The 12,694-nt window shown below is 40.9% G+C and overlaps 1 pseudogene; it reads left to right on the top strand.

The window, feature by feature from the left end:
* The first annotated feature begins 11,363 nt into the window (after positions 1-11,363).
* LOC113926452 lies at positions 11,364-12,289 on the top strand (annotated as a pseudogene).
* Positions 12,290-12,694: the final 405 nt, after the last annotated feature.

Here is a 12,694-nt window from a genome sequence, read left to right as displayed (position 1 = left end):
TATCTTAGGAAGTCTAATAGATTTGTATTAAGCTACATTTTAAAGAGATAAATGTGGTTAAAAGAGATGCTTAAAATCTGAATTTAATTTTCCTTTTTTATATTAATTGCAATGGATTTTTTTAAATGTCCTACATAGGCATTTAAAAGATATTCTTAATTACAAACAACAGTGACACGAGATTTTGGAGGCTTTAAAATAGGTCCATTATTTGAAATGTTTTCAACATCTTGATAGCTGGTTTGCTGTCTATATAATGGTTGCAATTAAAAATTAAACTTTTAAAAAAATAAAAAATTTTTTGAGAAATTCAAGTTTTTACTTCTAATTAGGGTTTTTATATTGCCTCCCAGTTTTCCCCTAGGTTAATCCTTTGGGAATTTTGAAATTTACATCTCAAGGGTTTTTTTAAATCTTTCTATTATAAAAAATTTCAAACATATACAAAGATAGAACGAATAGTATGATGAGCCCCCAAGTATGTTTGAGCCTTAAGTGATATATTAGTATAGGTGCTACATTTACTAATACAACAGATGTTCAGGAACTCCAGGAATGGTTGTGGCTTAATACACACTTGAAAGAATCTGTATAAATCAAATTTTTAAAAATATCCCACCATTTCCCAAACTATGACAGACTGTATTTCAGATGTTTGTTGATGGTCAGCCAATTTTTGGACCTACAAATATGATTCTCATAGAAATGATCTTAAAATGGCTATTTGCTTTTCAGGCCAACTCTCAGAAATTTGTCTAATTCACATTAAGGGAAACCCATACATCTCTTTTAACATCATTTAAATGAGAAAATGCTTCCTTTACAATTGGAATACTACGGAACAACCGCCACCCATCTTCTCTTCTACTAAGTATGGGGGATAGGAAAGTGGGGAGTCAAGCTCCTGTGATGGAGATTCATTTCCATGATGGGTTCTTGATTCTCTCAGAAAAAACCAGTGGGAACTCTGAGAAGACAGTAGGAGGGTGTGGGGATGGGAGTGCACTCTGTACACACCATTCTGAAATTATTTACCTTTTCTTCAGCTAGTGGAGTTTGTTTTTGTTTTGTTTTGTTTTGTTTAAACGCCTATTTAAAAAAAAAGAGGGGTGCCTGGGTGGCTCAGTTGGTTAACTTCCGACTCTTGATTTTAGTTCAGGTCATGATCTCAGGGTCATGTGATCAAGCCCCATGTTGGGCTCTGCCCTCAGTGGAGAGTCTGCCTGGGATTCTCTCTCTCCCTCTCCCTCTGCCTCTCCCCCTCCCCCCCCGCCAGCACACATGCTCTAAAAATAAATAACAAACACTTACTTAAAAAAATCAAAAGAAACCTTCCTTTGTAAAACAAATACTCTGTCATATCTAAAGTTTACATTTTACAGACTTTTAAATTAGGCTTCTGATTTTTTTCTTTAAGTTTCTGACATAGGGGAAAATTATTTTCACTGCTGAGATATGCCTAAGACAACAAGAAAAGATTCCTGACTACTAAAACAGAAAATTAGAATATAAACATAAGTATTAAATTGCCAATAAGCTAAAATCAGACTGTTGCAATAATGTTTATAGTGAACCTATAAGTAGTATTAAGCTTTTAGAGTATCTGGGAATGACAAAGCAGAAAGATGGGTTCTGATGCTTTTGTCATGCCCGCTGTACTCACACTGTTCCAAATTGACCTTAAATTCTTATTCTTCCAAAACCCTTCTCCAAGCAAGAACTTGGAGCCACAGAACTGTGCTCATCAGCTTCTCCTTTTCATTCTGTATGCAATCTGAAATAAAATGGGAACTAGAGCAAGTGCTTTATGGGTAGAGCAACAGGGTCAAGATCCAGAAAGCATGGAATAGCTGAAAACAAGGCCAGCTCAGAGTTAGGAACTCCAAACATTACAATGCTTTTTGAGCCTGAGACAGTCGCTTAACCTCCCAAGGTAGTAAAATGAATGGTTGAGATGAATCAGCCCTATTTCTTCTAGTTCGAAAAGTCCCATCTGTGAATAGCCACCCTAGATCCTGTAAAGTCTTTAAATGCTAGTGTGGTGTGACTGTTACCCTCTCAGCTAAGTTAGGTTCCATGTGTATGCTTGTGAATGCTTGACGGCAGGCCCCCAAAGCAGGCTAGCCTCATTTTCCAGAGGGAGTAATGCCAGTACTCCTAAGTACAGAAAGAACCAGGCATACTTTGTGATGAGTCCACCGAAGGTCCCACAGCGTGATCTACCATAGCTTCACTCTGACCCATGCTCCCATCAGATAAAGAAGGGCCTACTGTGTGTTAAGTACTGTAGTAATGAGGTAACGTACATGTTACTGTATTAATCCCTACAGTAACCCTAAGAATGGGGGTATTGTCCTCATTTTACAGATGAGGAAATTTCCTAAGAACCTTAGTGATGGAGCTAGTGAATGGTAAAACTACATTCAACCCTGCTATAAGGGGGATGAACTACAGATCACTTGTTTAAACCTGCCCGCTAAACTAGCTAAGGAGAGAAAACCAAGAAGGCTTCTCTTACCTCACCAGCAACTCTAAGAACTCTGGCTCCTCTGCCTGGGGGACCTGGACCCTCACAACTCCCAGAGTTAGCTCATTTTCTCAAGATCCACTCCCCACCCCCCGCCCCCATACACATACAAGACCAGGGTAAGCTTATCCTTCCCAGCCCTTCTGAAGTCTCAGGAGAGTGCCCTGCCACTTTCACAAGGCTCCTGCAGCTGGAAACCCAGTCCTCTCTAACCTAGATGAAGAAACTCTGGAGCTTGATATTAAGACACGTTCCAGAAGAACTCTTCAAGTATGAGGCCCCTCCCTGCCTACCGGTGGTGGAGAGTACCAGAGGCCAAGTTCCCCTGCCAACCAGTGTAAGTCAGGGAAGAGCCTGCATGAAGGTAGTAGCTCAAGAGGAATAGAAATAAACTGCAAAGAACTGGAGTTGTCTGGTGATCCTAGGGAGGAGCTTCAAGGCGCAGGAAAGTTTCTTCTGCATCAGTAACTTCTCCAGTAACTTCAAGGATGGCTACTTCTAGATCCCTGAATTCCTAACTGCTGATGAAGGAGAATCCAAATTTTAGATATCAGAGTAAGAAACTCCCCAGAAACAGCAGAGGGCTGTTCTCAAGGTGTTTCTGGGACCAGCAGCATTAGCCACACCTGGGAAGTTGTTAAAGATGCAAATGATTGAGCCCCATCCCAGACCTGCTGAATCAGAAGTGGGATCCAGGAATCTGTTTTCACAACAAACCACATCCAGGTGGTCCTGATGTACACTAAAGTTTGAAAACCACTGGCCTAGAAAAATGAAGGATAATCCCAGGTTCTCTACATTAACCTAGAATTAATCTGCAACACCTGCCTGGGGTGAGAGTCTCCCCTCCCCTCCCCCACCCCAACTTTAACCAGTGCTAGAGCTCAGTGGTTAGAGTTAGGTGACTCTCCCAACCAAGACTACTGCCTAGTTGCTCATTATTTTCCTTGAAAACTCCTAGGAAAACTTTGGCAGATAGCAGATGATTAGTAATGACTGAACTGAAATTTTTAAAACATATTGTTTATGATAGGGAAATTGGAAATAACTTCAATGTCTATTAATAGGAATTCGATTAAAAACAAATTCTATGAGGATTGGGTCCAACACCGACCAATACTACGTTCACTATATTCTTACTGCCTAACATAGTGTAAATATTTAATATTTGTTGATTGAATGAGTAAATATATCTTCATATATATTCAAGTCCTGAAGTACAATGCAGCATTAAAAAAAGATGTTTTCTAATAGCAAACCCACTCCTGTGTATTTACCCAAAAACCTGGAAGTCAATGTTTATAGCAACTCTACTCATAATTACCAAAATTTGGAAGCAACTCAAATGTTCTTCACCTGATGAGTGGATCAGGGAGGACCACATTTCAGGAAGTAGTTAAAGGTAACTTATTTTATGTTACTGTATGAATTTTTTTCAAAGAATTTATATATTATGTTAAGAAATAAACAACATTTTAAATACTGGAAGGGTAAACACCCAAAATGTTAATAATAGTTATCTCTGGTTGATGGGATGACAAGTGGTTTTTGTTTTCTTTTGTCTTATTTCTAGTTTCTAATTTTTCAGTATAAACAAGTTATGCTATTATAACTAGAAAAAAAACAAGTTACTTTTTAAAATGGGGAGACCTGGAAGCATATTGACTCATAAAAAATGTATATAAATTAGAAATGTGTAAGTTATAAGAATATTCAAACCTAAGTTTCACTGAAAAAAGAATTTGGATACCACCCTCTAGAATAGTGCTTCTGAAAGTCCCATACAAGTCACTTGCAGTGCTTGTTGAGATGCAGATTCTCATTCCAAGAATTTGCATTTCTAACAAGCTCCCACATGATCCCAACGCTCCTGGTCCATGGAGGACTTTGAGTATCAGGGCTCTAAAACTACTGCTGTCAAGAAAGCAGCCACTAAGCCACATGTGACTCAAGTATTTGAAATGTGGCTAGTCAGCATTGAGATACACAAATGTAAAATACACACTGGCTTTTGAAGATTTAACACATACACACAAAGAATGTAAACATCTTAACAATTACCTTATATTAAGTATATGTTGAAATGATTTTTTGAACATATGGGGTTAAAGAAACTATACCATTAAAATGAATTTCACATGTTTCTTTTTACCATTTTAATGTGGCTACTAGAAAATTTTAAATCACATTTGTGGTTTGCATTTTTTGGCTTGTATTATATTTTTATTGGATAGTAGTAATCTAGAAAAACTATTAACAGGATTTTACTTCACTCTGGGTCTTAAATCACCAACATAATGCAGGAAAAGGATTAACACCCCATTAATGATCAAACTGGCAACTTTTGTATATACACATAAACATTCATAGGAGTTCTGAAAATCTATAGGTAGAGGCTGAGACAAATACAAATCAAAATTTTAGACCAGGTAGGAAACTTTGAGGTCATCAAGTTGAAACCCCTTGTCTTACGGAATTATTTATCAATTTGACAAAGATGGATTCAGTACTTCATATCTGTAAGTGCTGAATGGCTACTGACATGACAGGTAAGTGACTGCAGTGGAAGCCTCCCGTGAAGAAGCTAAGGATTGATAGTGGTCTGTCAGAGGGGCCCCCAGGAGGCAGGTTGATGGAGGACTCACAGGTTGATGGAGGCAGAGGCCAACACAGACTCCATTTTCCTGAGAAGAATCAGATGAGCTCCACACATGAGGGCCTTACTGGACTGGCTCTCAGTTTCCCCAGGTTTTATAGCTTCTGTTTGGTATTAATGACGCAAATAAGGCTTTAAGATTAGCTGTTTTTTAAGTAATCAATGCAATGCAAGGCATGCTGTCCCCCTCCTCCCTCACACAAAAGAGACTATTTTCAGAAAGCAAAGATGTTAGACCTGAGAAACTTTTGAAACTTTGAACATGGTTGATGGCAGCAGAATGAAATTTGGAGTTTGGCAGAAGCACCATCAACCTTCAATTATGTGTGCAAATAAGGGGCAAGAAGTGCTGAGGTGATTAAAAACTATGAATAAAACAAAAAGCTCTTTTTAGTGATTATTTTTTAAACTTATTTATCAAGAATATCTTAACGCCAGAGACATCACGACTGAAATTTGTTCTTATCGGAGTTACATTTTCTTCTGTGAGGGAATGAAAAGACAAATTTAGGATAAATAATAAAGCTTTTCAGTGAATTATGAAAATTCTTGTTACTCCAAGAGGTAGTATAGGCTGAAACATAAATAACCCTTTACAGTTTTTTTTTTACTTAAAATCTGGGTCTCCCCCCTGCCCTCCTGCCCAAATGTTTCTACCATTTATAATATAGTATTAAAGGAATCCAGGTTGCTTTGGTATGCATTCTTAACCTGTCCCTCATTACATGCACAGACCCAACGGTCCATGTGATCATAGGTTGGATCTAATCTGAACATTTGTATTATTCATTTTCAACCAATATTTTTTAAATTGCCCATCTGGAAAAAGTCAAACGTACCTGAGAATGGCTGGATGGGTCTTGCCCAAGAGTGAAAATTGCTTAAAGCCATTCAAAACTAAAACTTGAACTAAGCAGAATAAATAGTTCTGTGTAAGAATTATAACTGCTTTCCTCTGTCTTTAAGAATAATTGGAACACCATTTCTAGAACCTAAATGTTTGCTAGCAAGCAGTGAGTTTGTTTCATTGATTTTGCTTCATTCATACCAAAAGTAGAGTATATTGACTCTTCGGTTGGCTTTGCATATAAAATATTTATTTATTTATTTTAAGGGGGGGAGGGGCAGAGGGAGAGAATCTCAAGCAGACTCCCGGCTGAGCATGGGGCTCATTGTCGGCTCCACACGGGCTCCAACGTGGGGCTCAACTGGGAACTCAATCTCAAGACCCGGAGATCATGACCTGAGCCGAAACCAAGAGTTAGACACTTAACTGACTGAGCCACACAGGTGCCCCTATTCACAATGATTTTTTAAACATCTCATTCCCCAACATGAGCAGTAATTATTTATAGGAAGTGGCCTAATTTTTTTTTAAAGATTTTATTTATTTGACAGAGAGAGACACAGCAAGAGAGGGAACACAAGCAGGGGGAGTGGGAGAGGGAGAAGCAGGCCTTCCGTGGAACAGGGAACCCGATATGGGGCTCAATCCCAGGGCCCTGGGATCATGACCTGAGCCGAAGGCAGATGCTCAACTACTGAGCCACCCAGGCGCCCCAAGAAGTGGCCTAATTTTTTAAAATAATAATCTGCTATCCGCTCCACACACAAAAGGAAAACTCATAATTTCCCTGTTAAAAATATGTCTGTTATAAAGATACATGTCCTTTGGATCCCCATGTTGCGGGGTGCAGGCGATTCCTGTCTTGGAAGATCCCTAATGGAGGACTGGGGATGATGAGACAGTTACAAAAGGTTTAGATTCTGGAAAAATATGTACATGTAAGTGTAGTCCAATAATGTAATTTAAGTACGATTTTCCCCCCTTCAAATACAGAGTTTTAGGAGAATAAGATGTTTTAGGAGAATCAACACACTGCTCATGTCTCATAAAACTCCAAGATTGCTTTTCTCTTTTCCTGAGTTGCATCAATAGAAGAAATACGAAATGATAATAGTCTTCTTGTCACCTTATCATAGGTTTTCTAGATTTATAATTTTGATGCATAGCATATTTATGACACAACTTACACCCTTATTTATTTGAGATGAATTATTAGATGCTATTTGCAGGCCATGAAAAAAACCACCACTCATTTCTTTCTAAGCCTTCGATATCAGGTGATCATTAGAGAGTGTCACAGCCTTTTTGAAAAAATTTCTAATCATCCAACCCTTTAAACAAGCATTTTCCCCTCTATGACATTAATTTCTCCTTAAAGTGTTTACTTCAGTTATAATTTTAGGGAAAATGGGAAATACAATGATAAGTGCATTTACATTTATAATGTGCTGATTCTCTTTTGAAAGGAGTCTTTTAATAAAGAAGGAATTCAAAACAAATGCAATCTAGTTTCTGCGAAAGTACAAGAAAGCTACAGATCTGCCAATATTCTGTTCACACTGAGCTATGCATTTCTACCCTTACTAGAGGGCAGAATTTTCCCTCTCTCTCCAGAGAATAGGCATAATAAAGATGGATAGCCATTGATAATTACTTGGCTTCCAAAATGATGCTTTCTTCATGTCCATAGATTTAGGAGCAAGATGTTTAGAGAACTGTTCCAAATGTCTGTTGGGTTGAAAAGACCAACCACGGTAAATCCAAACTTCATTTTCTTACTCTTCTAATCCACTGTTTTATACCTTCTCCTCATCTAGCCACCAATACCTCCTGCCCCACGATCCTGATCGCCCTTACTTCTTCTTTCCCTGAGAAATAGGAGTAATCAGAAAAGAACTTTCACGGACCCCACCGCTGGGTCCACAGTCACCTACCGGCATCTGTGCCCATATTGTCCGCCTGCCTTCCTGTTCCTTGCTCCGAATGAGACCTCCCCAGCTCCACTTCTCTGCAGCTTGTGCACCAGATCCCATCCCTTCCCCTGCTCAAGGATAGTGAATCAGCAACTCTCCCCTCTCCCCTGAGTCATCATTCCCACCCTCTCTCCTGGATCACTCCCATTCGTCTAAAGGACTACCACTTAAGTGGAAACAGTCATCAGCTCTCTCCTGGATTCTTGTAGGAGCCTCCTAACTGGCCACCTTCTTTCAACCTCTGCTCCCCTTTGGTCTGTACTCATCTCAACAGCCAGCACGCTTCTGTGGAAATCCAAGGAGATCTTGTCACTCCTTTGCTCAAAAACCCTCCCGAGGCTTCACACCTCACTGAGTATAAAAGCTGGAGTCCTTACAAAGGTGTGTAAGGTCCTGTTTGGTCCTCCCTGCCCTCCTCCTCCCTTTATCACTCGCACTCCACCTGCTTCTCGCCCTGGGCTCTTGCTGCACCAGCCACAAGAATGCTATATACCACTTGCACCAGATTCTCACATAGATTGTTCCCTTCCTTTCTTTTGATCTTTCCTCTAACATCACCTTCTCAATAAGGTCTTTCCTGCCCATTCTTGGAAATGATAACTCCCCCCTACCTCCCCTGCTCTATTTATTTTTCACTTCTCTTCATGTGGTGAAATACTATGTTTTCACTTAATTGTTGTTTACAGTCTGTTTGCCCCCACCCCAAGTAAGATCCATGAGTGGTTGGGATTTTTCCCCCTTTTTACCTCCTTCCCATATTATGGGTATATTCCCTGAACATAGTAAATGCTCAATAAATATCTGTTAAAAGAATGAATCTGTCTTTATGAAAGTGTAACTGGAAAATAATGTGGGTGTAGTGTAAGCCCTGATAGTTGTTTTTTGTTCTTTTTTTGTTGTTTGTTTTTTATAATGCAAATGCCTGATTTAAGATTTGATTGCATCCTCTTCAAAGAGGCATTCACTTCAAAGATGGCTATTTCCAACAGACACATTGCCAGCCACAGGACTACATATAGAGCCAGGCCGCCTCCCTCCATTGAGGTTTCTTTGTTTTAGAGATCTTGGTTGATCTTGATTACTGACCATTTGGGCCACTTGTTTTTTCCCAGGCTTTAAATTCCTGCTTTTACATTTAAACTCACCAATAAAGAGTGAGGTGAAACCTTAGACTCCCAACTTCACCCCCAATAAAAGCAGAACCCCAGGTCCCTGCACTCACTGTGCTCTTTCTCTTTCTACCCATGACCTTGCTGTGTGGCCCCTAGTGTGCCATGTAGTTTCCAGGTCCTCTTAGTATAAAACTTTTTTTTTTTCAAAGTTTCCTGATAGTTATTGCTGAAGGGCATCTTGCAATGATCAGAACCACAAGGACCACTCTAGCCACAACACTGGTGATTGACAGGCTGAGACCAACACACAACTGGCATAGTTGGTAGGATTGAATGATTGCCCTTGCAATTAACCGCGGGAAATGCCTTTGCCTGCAACGTGTTTACTAACCACCAAAGTCAGGTGGGTAACACCTTCTGAGAAAGAAGCACGCTAGCTGGGGATCTGTCGTGCTGCTATACACTTTCACATGTTGCCTACAGTATCCAATGCAAAAGGTCAGGCCTGCCATAATAATCCCACAATCTCCCCAGAGCAGTGTGATTAAGGCCAACAAGATGATGAGACCACTAGTTATAAAGACTTTAATGGACTATTAATGTGCATAAGGGTCCTCCACACTAAGGAGAGTTAAGGAGGGTGGATTAGATCGCAAGGCTGTTGTCATTGCCCAAGGAGGGCGCTGGGTTAAAGGCACAGGGAAAAGATTCCTGTAGGTGAGGAGGATGGGAGACCTCTGCCTGTTACCACCGAGTCGGTGGGTTGTGCCCAGAGTACATGTCCTAAGCCAGAAAAGTGAAATAGCCTTGCAAATGGAAGCCAGTGTCACCACAAGAGGGAAAATACATCAGAGGCCTACCGTCTCTGTGTCACCACTTCATTCACTACTGTTGCTCTTTGTCCCCTGACCCAATGAGATATTGTGGGTTCAATTCCTTGGTGTGGTGTTGCTAAAAAATTAATGAACAAATATAAATGTCCTAAACATCTGGTGCCAGCACCTCCTAAGAACCTTGAGGAGGCACACCAGCTCCTTGATAAATGCAAAAGCCCATGGATGCTTCCTAGTTATTATTCAATGTCATGTACACCAACATGCCAAGACTCTGGTTTATGCTCCAGAGGCCTGGGGACTTTTCCCAACCACCCTATGCGTATCACACTACTGAAGGCAGACTCGCATCCTGGAGAAGTCTCTTGGGACACCCTGGAAAAGAAAGTAGCCACCTACGAAGAGGGCTGACAGTAATGTCATCCCACATTTTCTGGTAACAGCACATAAGATCAAGGTAACAGGAGAAAAACAAGTAGAAACTGAGATAAAAAACCTAATTAAATTCAAACCTTTCTTAAAAATTTTATGCAGTAGGAAGGAGAGAAGAGAGCTAATTGGCTATTGTGGATTTTCTTGTTTGTTTGGAACAGGCTCTAAATTCCTCACAGTGGCCAAAATGCATTAACTGGCCAGCATCTAAAGACCCTAAAATCCGTAACTTTCTCAGAGATCCATCGGGCTATATGCTCATTCCTTCTGAGATACCACAGATCCTGAGTCCTCTTGGCTTTCCGCCTAAACGGCTTTCCACTACCAGCACGCCTCACGAGGTGTCCCTGCCACCACGGGAAGAGCTGACAGGGTTATCGAGGGCTCTCCTGAGGAGGAAGCAGGAATTGGGAAGACAAAGGCCCATAGAGCCACTGATACTCATACCTGAGCCCTCCCTCTCCTCACCTGGATATACACTAGCTGGCGCTGTACCCATCCTTCCATCACAGTGATCACTGCTAAGGTTCATGGAGGAAGCCCATCTCCTGCTGCACAAAATTGTCATGGTCCAATGGGTTCATCATTTCCATGACCACAGTGACCCAAATGACCCCTTCTTCATTTCTAACCTGAAGAGGTCCCACTTGACCCTGAGAATTGTTTTTACAGGGCACCCCCTAATTACAGGGTGGTGTTACTACATTTTGTGGGAACTGCTGAAGCCATCCAAAAGGCACTGGAACTCCTAGGAGAAAACTTACATTCTTTCTCTGTCCCTTGAAGATGTAAATCTTACCATGCCTTTGTAATGTAAACACCCCAGGAAGTACCTAAACTCTGCCTGAGACCAAAGGGACAAAAGGGGGGGCAGAGGTAAGAGGTCTTTTAAAATAGAATTTGTGGTCGGGACGTTTGAACGAGACGAAGACGGAACCGAAGCCGGGCGCAGGCCGTGGACGCGGTCCCACCGAGAGCCAAAGATGGCAGTGAACGTATATTCAACATCAGTCACCAGTGATAACCTAAGTCGATATGACATGCTGGCCTGGATCAATGAGTCTCTGCAGCTGAATCTGACGAAGATTGAACAGTTGTGCTCAGGGGCTGCCTACTGTCAGTTTATGGACATGTTGTTCCCTGGCTCCATTGCCTTGAAGAAAGTGAAATTCCAGGCTAAGCTAGAACATGAATACATCCAGAACTTCAAAATACTACAAGCAGGTTTTAAGAGAATGGGTGTAATGGGTGTTGACAAAATAATTCCTGTGGACAAATTAGTAAAAGGAAAGTTTCAGGACAATTTTGAATTTGTTCAGTGGTTCAAGAAGTTTTTTGATGCAAACTATGATGGAAAAGACTATGACCCCGTAGCTGCCAGACAAGGTCAAGAAACTGCAGTGGCTCCCTCCCTTGTTGCTCCAGCTCTGAACAAACTGAAGAAACCTCTCAGCTCTAGCAGTGCAGCTCCACAGAGGCCCATTGCAACACACAGAACTACTGCAACCCTAAGGCTGGCCCTGGTGTGGTGCGGAAGAATCCTGGTGTGGGCAACGGGGATGACGAAGCAGCTGAATTGATGCAGCAGGTCAACGTATTGAAACTTACCGTTGAAGACCTGGAGAAAGAAAGAGATTTCTACTTTGGAAAGCTAAGGAACATTGAATTGATTTGCCAGGAGAATGAGGGGGAAAACAATCCAGTATTGCAGAGGATCGTGGACATTCTGTATGCTACAGATGAAGGCTTTGTGATACCTGATGAAGGGGGCCCACAAGAGGAACAAGAAGAGTATTAACGGCCTGGACCAGTAGAGCAACATCCGAATTCTTCACTCCAAATCATGTGCTTAACTGTAAAATACCCCCTTTTATTATTCTTAGAGGACTCACTGGTTTCTTTTCATGAGCAAACAGTACCTCTTCTTAAAGTGCACTTTGCAGAAGTTTCACCCCTTTTCCAATGAGTTTGAGTTAGGAGCTTTTACCCTGTAGCAGAGCGGTATTAACATCTAGTTGGGTCACCTAGGGAACAAAGAGGCTGACCATGGGGCTCACCGTGTGACGCTGGTAACACTGAGTGCTGGAGAAGGTGTTTTTATGTGATACACTGAGGTGGAAACCTCAGTAGAGAAATGTAAAGACTGATTTGAGTTTTAAGCTAATGTGAAATCTTGGCAGAGAACGTTTTAATAAATAAATGCCTCTAAGAGTATTTAAAAAAAATAAAAAATAAAAAATAAAATAGAATTTGCTATGAAAACTGTCTTGTCCAAACTCTAATCCACAGCCTTCCTAAGATTGTCAAGGGCAGG

This window comes from Zalophus californianus, chromosome 7 (genome assembly GCF_009762305.2).
Source record: "Zalophus californianus isolate mZalCal1 chromosome 7, mZalCal1.pri.v2, whole genome shotgun sequence".
NCBI lineage: Eukaryota > Metazoa > Chordata > Mammalia > Carnivora > Otariidae > Zalophus > Zalophus californianus.
The sequence above is the reverse complement of the archived record's forward strand: the minus strand, read 5'-3'. Positions and strand labels throughout refer to the sequence as shown.